At 47.9% G+C, this 15698-nt stretch overlaps 1 pseudogene; it reads right to left on the reverse strand.

Moving 5' to 3' along the window:
• Window positions 1–8107: 8107 nt before the first annotated feature.
• Window positions 8108–15698, reverse strand: part of LOC146186242 (uncharacterized) — a 33982-nt pseudogene continuing 26391 nt past the window's right edge.

The following is a 15698-nucleotide window of genomic DNA, read 5'->3' on the forward strand; positions in this document are numbered from 1 at the left end:
ACCGCGGCGGGGAAGTCGTATATATACTTCATAGCTCCTAAATGAAAATTTTGGATTGGCAAAAAAAAATCCAGTTATTGTGCTATTATTTCATTTATACTTCTTGATTCTTTAAAACAGACAAATTTCCATCCCTACCAGCGAAGGAACTCTCTTCTGTGAAGGAGAAACTAGCTTGATGTGTGACCTGCGACGGGGGCTGCTCGACGATCTCGGGCGCATCTGCGCAAAGCCAGGTCGCAAGGAGCCGTCAGAGGTCTTTATTTACTTCACACACACACACACACACACACACACACACACACACACACACACACACACACACACACACACACACACACACACACACACACACACACACACACACACACACACACACACACACACACACACACACACACACACACACACACACACACACACACACACACACACACACACACACACACACACACACACACACACACACACACACACACACACACACACACACACACACACACACACACACACACACACACACACACACACACGCACGCACGCACGCACGCACGCACGCACGCACGCACGCACGCACGCACACACACACACACACACACACACACACACACACACACACATCCATGGTGTTTACGTAAGTATAAAACAAGCTGATTTCGACTGGAATCTAGAAGGCTTTCTTTGACGCGATGTTTTATACTGGGTAAACATTAGGCGACACCTAAGTTCCACCATTTACGGTATGACGCCTAGCACCGTGAAAATGATCTGGACATGCGGAATCGGAAAGCGCGACGACGAATCACGCTGACGGATCGTGTTATGCTAAAACTCTCTAATATGGCTCCCGTCCACCGTTCCCTCTGCTGATCCTCGTTCGCATATGCAAGTACTTTGCTACTCGCTTGATCGCTAACCTGTTAATGTGTGCCGCTATTATATAAACGCGCTAATTAGCACTCAGTCGTAACTCTGCCCTGCTGGGGTTGCGCAGTGGTTACGGCGCTCGACTGCTGTTCCCAAGGACGCGGGATCGAATCCCGGCCTCGGCGGCCGCTTTTCGATGGAGGCGAAAAGCAAGGCGCCCGTGTGGTGTGCGATGTCAGTGCACGTTAAAGAACCCCAGGTGGTCGAAATTTCCGGAGCCCTCCACTACGGCGTCTCTCATAGCCTGAGTCGCTTTGGGACGTTAAACCCCACTAACGAAACCAAACCAAAGTCGTAACACTGACCAGATTATGTGAAACCTCCTGACAAAGGTATAACTCCCCGCTTTAACCAAGCCGTGAAAACGTACCTGCGTGGCCGAGGAAAAGCTTGTATTACTCGGGAAGAAACACTCCCGGAGGGTTCGCATCTCGCCATGCAATCTGAAAGTAGCCGTCCGATTTGGCAGGTCCTGCTAATTTCGTCATGCAGTGTGTCTGGTTGACGTCACACAACCCGACGACCAATCAGCGCCTCGCGATGTCACCTGCCAACTGCCACCAGCCAGAGGCGTGCTGGCGACTTTTTCGCTCATAGCGCCGACGCCAAATTTTCTGAAGAATTTGGCCTTTACCGCTATCACGTCAGTAATAACTTATACTGCCAGCTATGCCTGGTGGATAGCGGGCGAAAGATGCCAGGGCCGTCGCCACCTGGGACTAAGGAAGACACCTGTGTGCAGCAGAAATATCGACTAACGGAGTTTAAACTCACTCTGAATGCGCGGCCACGCAGAACTAAAGCGAGCGCCTTTCCAAATCTCTGTGGTGCGGTGCCCATGCCACACACTGCCTGGCGACATAATTTAAAACAAGTATAAAACCGCTTGCCTTTCGCATCCTATTCATGTGCGCGCGACTATTACAAGGGTACCAAGAGTCATAGACACAATGAGTCATCATGATCAAGTGGAACTAAGTGACTCACAAGTCGGCACACATATTCGGAACTGGACAGGTACTATTCATCATCCTCATATTATAAGTATATAGGTATGCACTCTATCGTTTCATTATTTCGGATCTGTTGGTTAACATGCCACCACAACGGTTCACCCAGACTGTCTGGAGCGGCCGAGGCGTCATAGCTAGACAACCAAAATAAAAGGGTGCCACGAGCTTGCCCTAAAGAAGACTACTCCAGGGCTACAAATCAAATAGTATCATTAGGAAGGAGAGACGGAATGCTGCACTAACTGGCTAAAAGAAAACACACCCTTCGACCAGTCGAGGATGGGCAGTTTGTCAAAATTGTCGCCGATATGAAGCCATTGCTATGTATATATTCCTGAATATATAACAACGGTAACACCAAGCTGATTTCAGTCTGAACTCAAGCTCGAAAAGTTTGACCAGTTGAACGTACACCGTCCATTACGATTTATCATGTTATTCGAGCAAGTCTGTTTTTCACTCTTACGTTCCTGACGTCGAGAAAATTTTGAAAATTTCCTACACGTGTGCATGCCTTTGCTTCTCGAATTTCCCCAAGGCAAGAGCTGCTACTGGACTCTTTGTTTTCGATTCACATTAAGTCGCCTCGTTCACAAGGCAGCAAATAATGAAAAGTCCTTATTATAAACTGAAAGCGACCCTGTCTGCCTGAAAATAAAGAGAGAGAAGGAGAGAAGCTAAGCAACCCTGTCTGTCTGAAAAAGGAAAAAAAGAAAGAGAAGCTTATTTCATACAAAGCTCATTTTTTTCTGCCTGCGCACTTTCGTGAAGAAGCTGCAGTGCCTTCAGCACGTTCTTTGTCCCTCTAGTTATTTTTTGTACCTGCCTGTTCCATTCACTATTTCTCGAAAGCTGCTGTAACATCTGCAACACTGCTAGGCAGCAAAAAAAAAAAAGAAAAATGCACGTAAGAAAAAAAAACTGAGTGAAGAAAATACTGTGAAAGAGCGGCATATCTTCGAAAGGGTGCCACACGTGCTGTCGGTGCCGACGCTGCTAAGTGACGGCGGCGACATCTGCTCCACGACAAAAGATGCGCCCGCAGGATCACGAGGAGAAGAAGGAGACCGCCTTTATGGAGAACCGGCGCTCGAAAAGGCTGGAGTAGGTTGCGGGCGAAAAGGAGAGAAATGGGGGAAGATGGAACTCCTATCCTCTATGGTTCGGCTTTGGTTAACTTATTTCTAGGCTCTCAAGACGGGCGCAAGACGGGCTCTCCAGACAAGTGGCCACTGTTATAAGAATTTGTCTCCGGTTAGCACACGGCGCCCACTGGCGAACAGGCCTAGAGGGCGAACCTGAAGGCAGTTGATGGGTAATTAAAAGTTTGCCGACTCCGTAGCAGCGTGTCTCCTCTCATGCCACGCTACGTCGATCAAAATGAAAACAGCGCGTCGACGGGGAAGGGGACGACTGGCTTTCTCCGAAATCCTTTGTCGCCCAGCGCGATATATATATTTTTTTATTATTTTGTTTTTGTTAGCGCGCCTTTTCAGTCTTGTCTTCAGTACCGTCATTAAAGTGTAGAAAGCGTAACGGCGCACTTGGGGTTTCTGCTCTGAGCGGCACATATTTTCCGTGTAGAGAGGACAGCTCGAGCGAAGCGAGTGGCAGGCGTACTTAGTGGCCAAGCTAAACAAGCGTGTAGATGACGGCTAAATACAAGAGAAGGGATGTTTGGCGGAAGCTTTTGACGGGTATTGCTGAAGTTGGCTAATGAAAGGACGGGTCGGAACACTTGATGAGAGATTAAAAACAAAGCGGCTGGTTTTGATTTGGCTCAAGACTCGGTGGTTTGTACGCGCCTTTTTGCGAAAGTTATAAAATTGATAATTCTCCAACGTATAAACAGGCAACAAAATTTATCTGATATCTATTTGAATGCTACCTAAGTAAACCACAACAAGAGAAGCACTAGTACAATAAAAACAGTTTATCTTCATCCTGACTGCCTCACCCGGCCCCTACAATGCAAAAAAGAAGAAAGATGTAAGACAATTAAGAAAGAGCTCAAGGTAATTAATCGCGTCACTTTACGTAAGCATGGGAATTTACGTAAACAAGCATTCCATATAGTTATACGTTGGCAAATGATAACTACAGTGTGCCTGACGCATACATTAGCTAACTTCCACCCTAACCTCTGAAATGAAACCCTGAAGTGAACATGCTGAAGGCAATGTGACTGTTACCATTCAAGGTAGTATTGTCTGTAGGTCTAGCTCTGTTTCTTCCAAAACAAGGTTTTCGCACAGAAATTTATCTGGCGCAGTTCGCCACTCGCTTCTGCCGTCCCCCTTCCCTTTATATGTTCAAATGTTTTTTGATCTTATCTTCCCACCTGAGCCTCTGCGCCCTTAACTACATGTTCCTACAATGTCACGAAATCAGCGCACATTTTTGTGGAGTCAGCGCCGCGCGAGGCAGGCGCGCTGTGAATTCTACAACATTGGAGAAACTTCTCTTCATCGCAAGGAGAGCTCGTAGCCTTGCGCGCGTCGGTGTCACTCCCTCCTCATCACTCGGCGGCGGTGGTGACTCAACCAGCCGAGAAGGTACTGATCATCTCGAGAAAGTTCTGCGGAGTGATGACAAGCGTCTCGGCGGGAGGAGGAAAGGTCGCTTGCAGAGTTAATGTTGTATGTTGTATGTTCGCTCCAGCCTTGGCGCATTGCAACAGACAGACGCGGCGCGCCCTATTAATTCAGGTCGCGGCACTTCAGCGTGGCTGTTGCGAAGCGCGTATTTCTCTCTCTCCCGCTTTTTTCTTTATTTCTTCTCTATTTTCTCCTGTGTCCGCACGAGGCACCGGAAGTGGTTCTTAAGAGCCAGTAGCAAGCCCGTGCATTTTTATTTCTTTCCTCCTACATTCGCAACAACAGAAAGCCAGCCAGCCAGCCAGCCAGTATTAGAGCAAGTGTTGCAGCCAGTGTTGCAGTGCTACTGCTCGGCTCCCTGGGTCAACCCCCTACTCGGAAAGCCCACTGATCTGCGAGGGAGCGCTGCTCGCCTACAGGACAGCCACATCGTGACTATCCAGACGTCGGTCTGCGGGAGTGCCCGGTGAACAATTTGGTGTTTATTTGTTCTGACTCTCTCGTTCATTATTCAGTGTCGTAAGCCTCTGTGTTATTCAAAGCACCTTTTAGTTGCACGTTTTGCATTGTATTTCTGTGAACCTCTTGTCTGTGTATTTTAAGTGTTAGTGTGAATTCCTCTGTATCGTCTCTTGCTATGTATAAAGTTTGTTTTGTTCGTTAATTCTGACTGCGACCTTTAATGGGGGTTGAACCAGCGATAGCTGGGCGCTAAACGGCCGCCCCCTTCTGTCACTACAGGTGGCTGACTTCCAGCAGAGCTTGCCATTCAAGTCGAGGGCATCTCCTTTGAGATCGACACAGCTACCCCCCTCTCTCTGAGGGTGTCTAAGTGTGTGCCCACCAATTGTGGCGCATCGTTAATAAATTGTAATTATTAACGGGTGACACTCTTGTAGTTCACTTCCTTGGCCTAACGGGCAATCAGTGAGCTTTCAGTCATTTTAGCGACATGGGAATAGTGATTTCCCACTTTTTTTTATTCTATCGCACCAAAACGAAAGTTCTGTATCCTTTCTCCTAACTGTACTGTGAAGCGGAGGTGACATGAAATGTTCGGTTGAATCAACGTAGTGTCGTAGGGGGGCTTAAGTGAATTGCGTTTATTCATTAAATACGTAAAGAGGTGGATCTTTTCCGCGTTCTGTTCAGCCAGACGCCCACACCACAAAATTCTTGGATGTACAGCGGCCCCAAAACTTTTTTTAGTTACTAGTAAGCGCGTGAGACGGCCGCTTTTCTGCGTGCCTGCCCTTTAGGGCGAATCAATTTTGATGAAGGTTCGAAATGAGGCAATGACTTGGTTAGCCTGTGATTAGACGATGTTTTCGATGGTTAGCGGCCGTAGCTCATGCTAGTTAAAGATTTGAGCGTCTGTGCCTGTATTGACGAAAAAAGGAAAAGAACATCGCCCGGAACATCATGGCTTGCTGCACGCATCGAAGACGATGAAGTTGTGACTGGGAACGTGCGATCAATAAAGCCAGCACCGTTATAAATAGCAACTGCTTCAACGTAAGCTCCTTCAATGTGTGGGAATCAAACGTCGCAGTGTTGAAATATTTTGTCGCAGTTGTAGCTGTCGGAGGTTATGGTTACAGGTCGACCCTGTAGGCACTGTCAAACTTTCACAGGGTTTAATCTCCGAAATGAACAAGAAAAATCTAAATCAACGCTTGTTTTATGTTACAGTAGACGAACTCAGCACGCTTTTTACTTTACATCACGAGAGCCAATTTGGACCAGAACCCCGCCGCGACCAGCATAAGCAACGTGGGACCGATGACATTTTTGGCGGCTGTCACACTAATCCGCGCCTAAGCGGCTTTGCTGCGGTTGCATCACATAAATGAGAGCTGCGAAGACTGCAGAGCAAGATCGGACGATCGAAGAGGCTTGTCGGGATGAAAAATCACTTCTTTCGATTTAAGACACGTGGATGCCAGTCGCAGGCGTGTTTTCGACTTTTATTTATGCATTTTTTTATCTGCCCCCCACCAGTGCTTCAGCTGGAATATTGGAAGAATCCGTGCCAGCAGTTACACGTGAAACGTTAAGCCACTGTAGCAGCGCGACTGAGCTCGGGAAATAGCGGCGATGATTACGAAACGTCGATACGGGATTTGTGCTTGGCACCATGCCTGCGGCAGTTTACTACCGTACCAACGCATTCTTATATATTTCTTTATCGTTTTTTGAGTTCGTTTTTTTTTTGTTACCTCGACGACACTGAATTTGCTGCACGTAAAAGCATGTAACACCCAAATATAAAACCTCTGTACATGCCTGGCGATTAGTCAATAAGTGTAATAAGATGCGACACTAACAGTAACTGTGCTGTCGTTTATTGCGAAATTCAGCTGGTCAAGGTCTGGCTGAACTCGACTGGCTTTAGTTTTGATTCAGCTAATTATTCCCTAATACCGAACAAATGTTCCCTAGCTGCTGAAAATCTATATATATCTATTGATACAAAAGTAACGAAACGAGTGCACATTAATGGCGTTACATTTTGGCGATTCCAGTTTTTGTCAATACGCTGCCCATTTAATCCTGGGAGTGCAGTAGTCCGCAATTCGTAAAACGATGATGGTGAGTTAAGTTTATAATTGTTGTTGGTCTAGAATACATTCTGCAGCAAAAATTACTCTCCCCAAATGGTCATTTCGAAACGGAATTAAATTCGCCACAGTGATTCTAAAGGAAACCGCTTTTGATAAAGTGTCATTTGGAGGCTTAAAGATGTCGAAGATGGAAGATATAGCAAGCGGAGGTGACTGCATTCGTTCATATATGTTGCTGGTCCTTTTGGGATGGTCGAACCAAATCCTGTGGCCCCGGATGAGTAAGACTGAGCATGGGTGCTAAAATCAGTTGAATGTGATCTAGGAGAACGTGGTTCTAATTAAATACCACGTACTGCGTGAATAATGAGATTTTGATCCTCTGATAGTGTGGTGGGGGCGAATAATTAGGTGGCTTTTTCACCTAGCAATGCTTGGTTAAAAAGCCACGCTTCAAACTCAGGAGAGCCACTGTAACGGAAAGGGAACACACACGCACACACACACACACACACACGCACACGCACACGCGCACGCACACGCACACGCACACGCGCACGCGCACGCGCACGCGCACGCGCACGCGCACGCGCACGCGCACGCGCACGCGCACACGCACACGCACACGCACACGCACACGCACACGCACACGCACACGCACACGCACACGCACACGCACACGCACACGCACACACACACACACACACACACACACACACACACACACACACACACACACACACGCGCGAAAGCCATAACAAGTATCCACAATAGCTGAGCGCCGCATCATACTAAGTTCCTTTCTTATATTTTAAATCTCTGAAAAATATTTCTTATCTCCTACGTCCTTGCCACTCCTCCGTTTTTTGTACCGTGAACTTGGTGCCTACAGGTATAGCCTGTACTGACAGCCGGGAAGACCAACACAGCTCAAGCATAATTTCAGCGCAGATAGGCCTGCGCCGCACAGCAATCTTTCGTCTCATCTTCAAAGTTGCAAGTTTCGTCAATCTTTAAAAGTTGCAAGTATCAGCAGCAGGTACGTGAGCGGCTCTTGGGCCTTAGCCTCGAAATTGTCACGGCCTGCAAAAGGTAACCCTCATGTACAGCTGAAACGAGAACGGCTCCGGGTGGTGTTTTAAAGAGAGAATGAGCCGAGGAGGTACGGATCGAATGCTGTCGCTGCGCACCGCTATACAAGCACGAAAAAAACTACGTCCTTGGGATATCCGTCAATTACAAATACGAGTCATGACAACATATATTCCCGAGCATCGAATATTGAGACCGCGGCCATGGCAGACCAGACAGGCTCACCAGCGCTCAGTAAGCAGTTTATAGACGGCGCTCACTTAGCTTGAGCTTTTGTTCTCTCTTTCTTTTTTTTTTACCACAGAGTGGAGAGGATTAAACAGTACGCAGCCATTAGAGCTCACTGGCCTCTGCATTACAACATTGCAATACAGGGTTCTTTTGGGGCAGAAAACTCGATAATCTCGGTGAAATATCGTCGTTTCCCTTCAGAGATATTACGTTCTGATTTGGACGAGCGAGCAATTAAATCCTACAGAGAGCCGGTCGATGTTCATGCGCATCAATGGGCCGGAAATGACGAGTGCGTCCGCCGTTCTAATACCGAACTCTCGCAAGCGCCGTTTCTATGTGATTTCCACGTACAAATGGCCTCTAAGCTCGTGGTACACGAAAGCAGCCTGGAAAAGCTGCCTTTTTTAATGACTGCGACAGAATTGCTCTTAAATTCGAGAGGCAGTCTCAAGAGCTGACATATACACTCGAAGTCTCTCGACCGTTTTTGTCAACTTTCGCAGTATCTATAGGGTCCGCATAAACTTTATTATCAATATAAGGGAAGGAAAAAAAGGAGTGCAAGCTCATGTTGATGTTGCAATAAATAAAAGCAAACTGACCACAAATGTATGAAGCACAGCACTGATAGCTGGCACCCCGATCCAAGAGATACCGTCCGACGGCTAGGGATTCTTCTTATCGGGAGTTATATGATTCCCTGTCAAATTCTCTGACGCGCCGAAATAAAGTTATTTCTTTATCTCTCCCTTTTTCTTATCCTTGAAGTTATGTTCTTGTCGTCAATCGTGTCGAGAAATAGGCAAGCTTTGTCACGTACACTCTTTTTGTTAATTTGCTTGTACTTACATCGGACGTTCAGGAAGTATCCGTAGGAGGCGAACGTCCCGAGGCAGTGGACGGCGGCGCACCGGTACCAGCCGGCGTGCTGGCGCTCGATGACCGGGAAGTTGAAGAAGCCGTCGGGGCTCTGTGGCACTGGCGGAGGCCCGTCGTCCTTGAGCCAGCGAGGCGCGCACGGCGCGTTCGCGTCCACCGCGCAGTGCAGCGACACGGGCATCTTCTCCAGGATCGGGAACCCGAAGCCCGGCTCCCGGGATATCGAGGACGGAACGTCTGTGTGGGCATATGAAGGAAGGGAGGCGCCGCCGTCAGCTTAGTGTGAGGCTGAACACAGGAGAATAGGCGACAGAGCGATAAAGAAAACATGGAGTGACAAGTGTGGTATAGCTCACTTGAAAAAAAAAAAAAAAATGAAATCAATGTTTCTTTTTTATCAAACATGCGACATTAGCGAAGCCTGTTTTTTAACGCTGCACCACTGCATAGACAGGTCGCTACTTATATTGGCCGACGTTAAATATTGGAAATAATCGCTAGGTGGGTACTGACTATGTGCTTCTATTCATCGGCATTAAAGTGCGCTGTATAGTCTTCCCTGATATATCTCGGTCAGATATAGTTGCGATTTGAATTATCTATATAATGCTCTCCTTAATTCTCTCTTACACCGAAGCGGTGATGCAGTGGTTTGGGCGCTAGACAGAGGATGTGGAATCGAATCCCGGCCGGGCCGGCTGCTTTTCGCTGGAGGCGGGAAGCAAGGCAAAACGTCCGTGTGATATGCGATATCAGCACAAGCCAAAGAACCCCAAGTGTTCGAAATTTCTGGATCCTCCACAACGGTATCTTTCATGGCCAGCACTGCTTTGGGACGTTTAAACCCCACAAAACCAAACGAAACCTTACTTCTCCCTTACTCCATAACCTTTGTCTTCCTCCTTCAGACTCCATGTAACAGAAAGGTACTCTAGCAGAGCAAACGCTTTGTCTATTCACACGTGCCTCACATATACTATTGTCTTGTGGATCCTCGTTCACGTACACGCATTTTGCTACTCGCCTAATCACTTATCCATAATTGTGCATTTCTTATCCCATATATATTATCCTCATTAGCATACTGTTGCGAGCTACCACGTTATGTCAGAGAGCACCGGACAGAGATATAAATCCCCGCATAAACAGAAGACGTACGAGCATGTAAGGTTGACTCCGAGGTAGCCTGTCTAAATCAAAAATCTGCGGCTTGATTCCCGTCTCACTTTCCCCATTTGACAGAAGCTGACCGAACCAGCAGCTCCTACCAACTCGGCCATGCCACGTGGTAACGTTACATCACGCAGTCCACCACCGGCCATTTCACCTGCCAATCACCACCTGGCAACCACCAGAGTCACACTGGTGATTTCTTGCTCACAAGTTTAGAGAAATCCCACTGTTTCGCTTCTGGATAACCAGATTTTAATGTTTTTGTTTGTAGATATTTACCTTCGAACATGTTGGTCGTAAAGTATTGCGAAATTTGATTTCTTCATCTGCGAGCTTTTTATTTCATACATGGGGTATCCCCCCCCCCCCCCACACACACACACACACATAAACAAAATCCAGACCAATTATCCAAGTAGTATATCACCCGCTTATCTTTGATAAGATCAAAGTGTAAAAGTGTCCAGGCTTGTAGCTTTCTTCGGGAAGAAGCAAAAGCGACAACGTTGCAATACGTAGTGCAGGCGTCACCACTCAATTTCCAATATCGGGCCGACCGCATGTGCTACCTGGGAAATATAGTGGGCAAAACCTGAAACACATGCAACAGACAGCAGGGGTGCTTCCACGTGTTGTACGTGCGTGAAGCATGTAGCCCGATACTGAGCACAGCCCGAGCAAGCCACACTCCCCACTTTCAAATGAGCAGGCAGTTCACAGCAATTAACCTGGAGCTTAATTACTGTGACCTCCCGCTGAAATGCTGTCAGCAGGCAACGCCGCCCTAAATAGGTCACTGTTGTTTGTAGTTTGTAATGTTTTAACATCCCAAAGCGACTTAAGCTATGAGAGACGCCGTAGTGGAGGACTCCATAAATTTCGACCACCTGGGGTTCTTTAACATGTACAGTCGAGGTTATTGAAGGTTATCACGCGAGCATCGACCGGAAACATGAACAGTGCCATGGCCCAGAATTCTCTGCCGAGGCGAGGGAGGTATAAAGCCAGCTTCCCTCACTCTTTTTGCTGTTCCTTCAGCAGCCGTCACTCCCTGTTTGGATATCACTTCCTTTTTTTTTTCTTTTAGTTCTGCGAACAGGCAGTGATCGCTGTGCACATGACGTATTTTTCGGTATTATCTGAAATCGGACAATTTATCGCAACAATTGGAAAGCTTAGAATAGAGAGAAAGGGTGGTGAGTTTGTCGCGGGGGTGATGGCTGTGGTATGGAACAGCGAACGAGGGAGAGAAGATTACGAAATGATGATTTTTTCTGTTCCAAACCTGGCCGCCAGGTGCCTGGAGTGCTAGGCTGGTCGACGCTCGCGCGATAACCAAGGTATATATACAATGGTAGCGAAGGCTGGGCCCAAAAACGGTCTAGCGCGACAGCAGCACAGCCACTTTGGGGGGGCCGAAACACTTAGATAATGAAATTCAAAAGCATAAATAAAAATGCTATAAAACAACATAAAGAAATAAATATTTTAATGCCACGTTTTATAAAATAGGTAAACTATTTTAGCAAAACATTACTTCTCATTTTTAATTTTTTGCAACGTTCTTGTTACGCCCCCTGTTGATGAGTGTGCGGTGCATTTGCAGCTTGACTTTGCAGGCCTTGTTTCGGCACCCAGCCACAGTGGCCACGGGAGCTCACGAAGCGGTTTCTTATCGCCAGTCTCGAAATGCCCCTTTTGCGAAGTTTTCGTCGTCCTTGCGCGTCGCGTCTCTGTCACCATTTTGTAAAATTTGCACCCCGCCGCACCGCTGCGGCAGTTTTCTCGGGTTTGGTCGTTTCCTTCGACGTGCGGCCAGTGCGAAGTCTTTTTCCGTCTTTGCACGCTTCGCGCTGTTCTTTTGAAGCGCTTAGCGCTTTATTTCAAGATGAGCTTGCAGCTTGTGAAGAAACGATGCGCCGTGGCACATTGCGACAGCATGGACAGTGCCGTCGGTGTCAAGCTACACCGCTTCCCGCTGGACTTTCACAGGTGAGCTCTTGTCAGTGTCGTCTGCTACAAGGCGTCTGCTCTAGATATGCTCCGAATGCTTTCGTTGGGCTGTTCGCTTCTGTAACCAGTTCGTGCGCACGTGGCTTCATTTTTTCGGGAATATTTATGTACTACACTACAGGGCACACACTTTAAGTGCTGAGCTGTGCGAAAGAGGCCCACCATTTGTCTGATTTATGGTGAGTTTCATGCAGCCGGCTATCACCAGCGTTAACTTAATACCCGGCTCTCAGGAGCAATCACGCGCATGCCACTGACCGGAATGCCAATTTAAAACCAATTGTGCTGCCTGACAAGTCTAAGCACAACACTGTTTAGTTTTCCAACACCGCGAAGCCAATTTGACCTTCGCAACTGGTAGTATCAAAATTCAGCCACGTGTGTATGCGCGGCCTTGAGGGTGCTTTAACTGAATTCACTCAGCAGGAGTTACTGCCTGTCTTCTTATTGCTATTCTGCATATGCATGACCGTTAGGGTAACTTTAAACGCACTTCATTCTCGTCAATCTTAACCATAGAAAAGTATAGCTACCGGCATGCCATGAGGACGAGCGTACGTAACCGCACTCTTAGGCGCTGAGAGCTTGGGGCGAGCATTTACTACCATAGTTCAGATATAATGGAAATATAATGTACTGCAGTTAGCATTGACAGGAATAATGACGCATTGGCGTTTGGAGTATGCAGTATTCCTTACGGCGCAATTGTGAATAACGTGCACGTTGCATCACGTCCAGGTGCCGAGCGTGGGTGCAGTTCTACCGCAACGTCAGCCTGGAGAAGACACCATGGCAGCTGCGAGACTTGCGGGTTTGTTCCAAGCACTTCGAACCGTCTGCGTATCTGTCGTCAAAAAGGCTGCGACCCGTGTTGATGCGCCTACTTATGTCATGTTTGCCTCAATTGAAGCTGTCTTAGCACTGTCTTCTATGCTTTTCAATTTCCTACCTGGCAACGTTCGTGGAACTGCAGGGCTTTTTTCTATCCGCACTGTGACCATTAAGATGAATAGCCAGCTTAAAGAAACTACTGCTTGAGCTGCCTGTGACGTGTATTTTTTGTTGGTGTGCTTTATCACTGTATTTGTTTGGTTGCTGTAATAAACCATGAATATGAAAACCATACTTGCCGTACACTGTATTGCAAACTGTGCACTTGAGCCTGTGCTTTGCGCATCATACCTTGTACTCAAAAATTACTAGCACCAGTATTTCCACCAAGGTTTCCACTACGAATCATGCATGATTGCATTCTTAGCCAGCCAAGGTAAGCCAGCGTCTGAAAGTGTTGCTGCCTTTCTATGCTGCCTTCTTTGCCAGTAACGTTCACTGGGTTCCGAATTGCACATTAGCAAGGCCATAACTAGCAGGAACTCGAGCCCATTTGACTGGCAAAGGTTGGTGCGCACTGAAAGGCAGCCTTCATGAGATACCGGCTTGAAAAGGCGGGTTCTATAAAAAGACCACTTTAAAATTCGCGCTCAAAGCATACGTATGCGTGACGTCATTCAACGTCACTCATACGTAGTTGCCCCCCAATATGGCGGTGCCCATGAGCCGCCATTTTTTGGACCAATGGGCGTCTATGGAACCTTCGCTACCATTGTATCTACCTTGCGATAACCTCCAAATCGCGCTCGGCTGTACTGACAAAGCACAGCATACGGGCGCCTTGCCATCGAAAAGCGGCCGCCGAGGCCGGGATTCGTTCCCGCTTCCTTGGGAACAGTAGTCGAGCGCCGTAACCACTGTGCCACCCCGGCGGGGTCTAAATAGCTGACGTGTCGTGCACTCACACAAGACGTCGAGCGTGGCAGCGACCGCCGTCGAGGTGGGCCACGAGACATGGTACACGTGGCAGGAAATTCGAAGGCCGTGCAGGACGCGCGACGCATTCAGACTGAGTAGGCTTCGCGTGGTGTACGAGTCCTCCTGGGGAGAGAACTCGACGAACAGCTGGCTTGACGCGGTCATGTTGGTCTCGCCCAGTATCCAGTGCATGTGCCGTACGGCGGGCACTGCGCGGCGAGCCACGCAGCCCACCTCGGCCTCCTCGTGCTCCTGGATAGTGATGGGCGCGCCATCGTGCAGCCTCTCGCCGCCCAGAGTCAGAAACGGCTCATCCAGAGCGCCTGCGTGAAAGAATCGTGAACACTTAACGATGCACCGAAGTTGCCGCATATCTGAAATGCCGCATTACACTCTGAAAAAAAAAAAAAAGAGTGTAAAAGGAGGGTAACTTCGGGATTTATGCTATCTGAAACCGCATGGCTTAAATATACCCTGCGCAATCACCCGCACGAAAGACGTTAGTCTCTTTCGCATGACTTTGCACCATTTCGTCCCTGCAGCTCAAGCAAAAAAAAAGTTGGCCGCTTGTTTCTTCTTTTTTTTTATGATGGTAACCGGTTTCAAGCTGGGTGCGGCTGTGTTTCTACTTCCCGTCCGATGTCCTTTCAAGAGCTACCACAAAAGGACCCCCCGTTTTTCCCCGGAGGAAGTGGGGAATCGTTTAAAGTTGGGAGCATCTTATCTTCTTACAAAAAGCGGTGGCTCCCCCCTTAACCCCCCCCCCCCCCGACACCCCTTGGTCGTCCCGTCTTTTGACTGCTACGCGAGCTTGACCGTGGAGCGGGAGCAAAAGGCCAAACTCAGAAGAGGCCGGACAGACAAGTGTGTACGCTGCAAAACAGGGAGAAAGGGGAGGTGAGGGGGGAGTGGTGGTGGGGTGATGCTACATTCACACCAAATCGGTCTAGGGGCGGAGCCTTCGCTTTTCACGTGGCCGTTGACGTCATGGCATCGGCAAAAAACACATAAAAAAAAAGCTTTGCTCCGGCGCGGCGGCTGCGCGGAAAGCGTCGCCGAGGTAAGTCGCCTGCTTCAACTTTAGAGCCATAACAGCCGCTTGTGTACCCTGCACTCGTTGTAGCTAGCCAGCAGCGGGAACTTAAAATTCCTTATGCTAGCATAAGCAGACTTTCACTTTTTATTCACATCTTTTTTTTCGCAAATCTTCGCCGAAAGATCGCGCGAATCTCGTTCAGTTTCACACTATAATATAGCTGCTGCAATAGAAATGTGAGTGATGATTATACAAACTTACTATGTGCACTCGATGTGAGCTTTAAGATATAGTTCTTGAACGATACCTTTAATTGTGATCATTCGAACCGCGCATTTGCGGATTGCTACGCCGATCATCA

Source organism: Amblyomma maculatum, chromosome 6 (genome assembly GCF_055883805.1).
Source record: "Amblyomma maculatum isolate TAMU_Amacu chromosome 6, ASM5588380v1, whole genome shotgun sequence".
NCBI lineage: Eukaryota > Metazoa > Arthropoda > Arachnida > Ixodida > Ixodidae > Amblyomma > Amblyomma maculatum.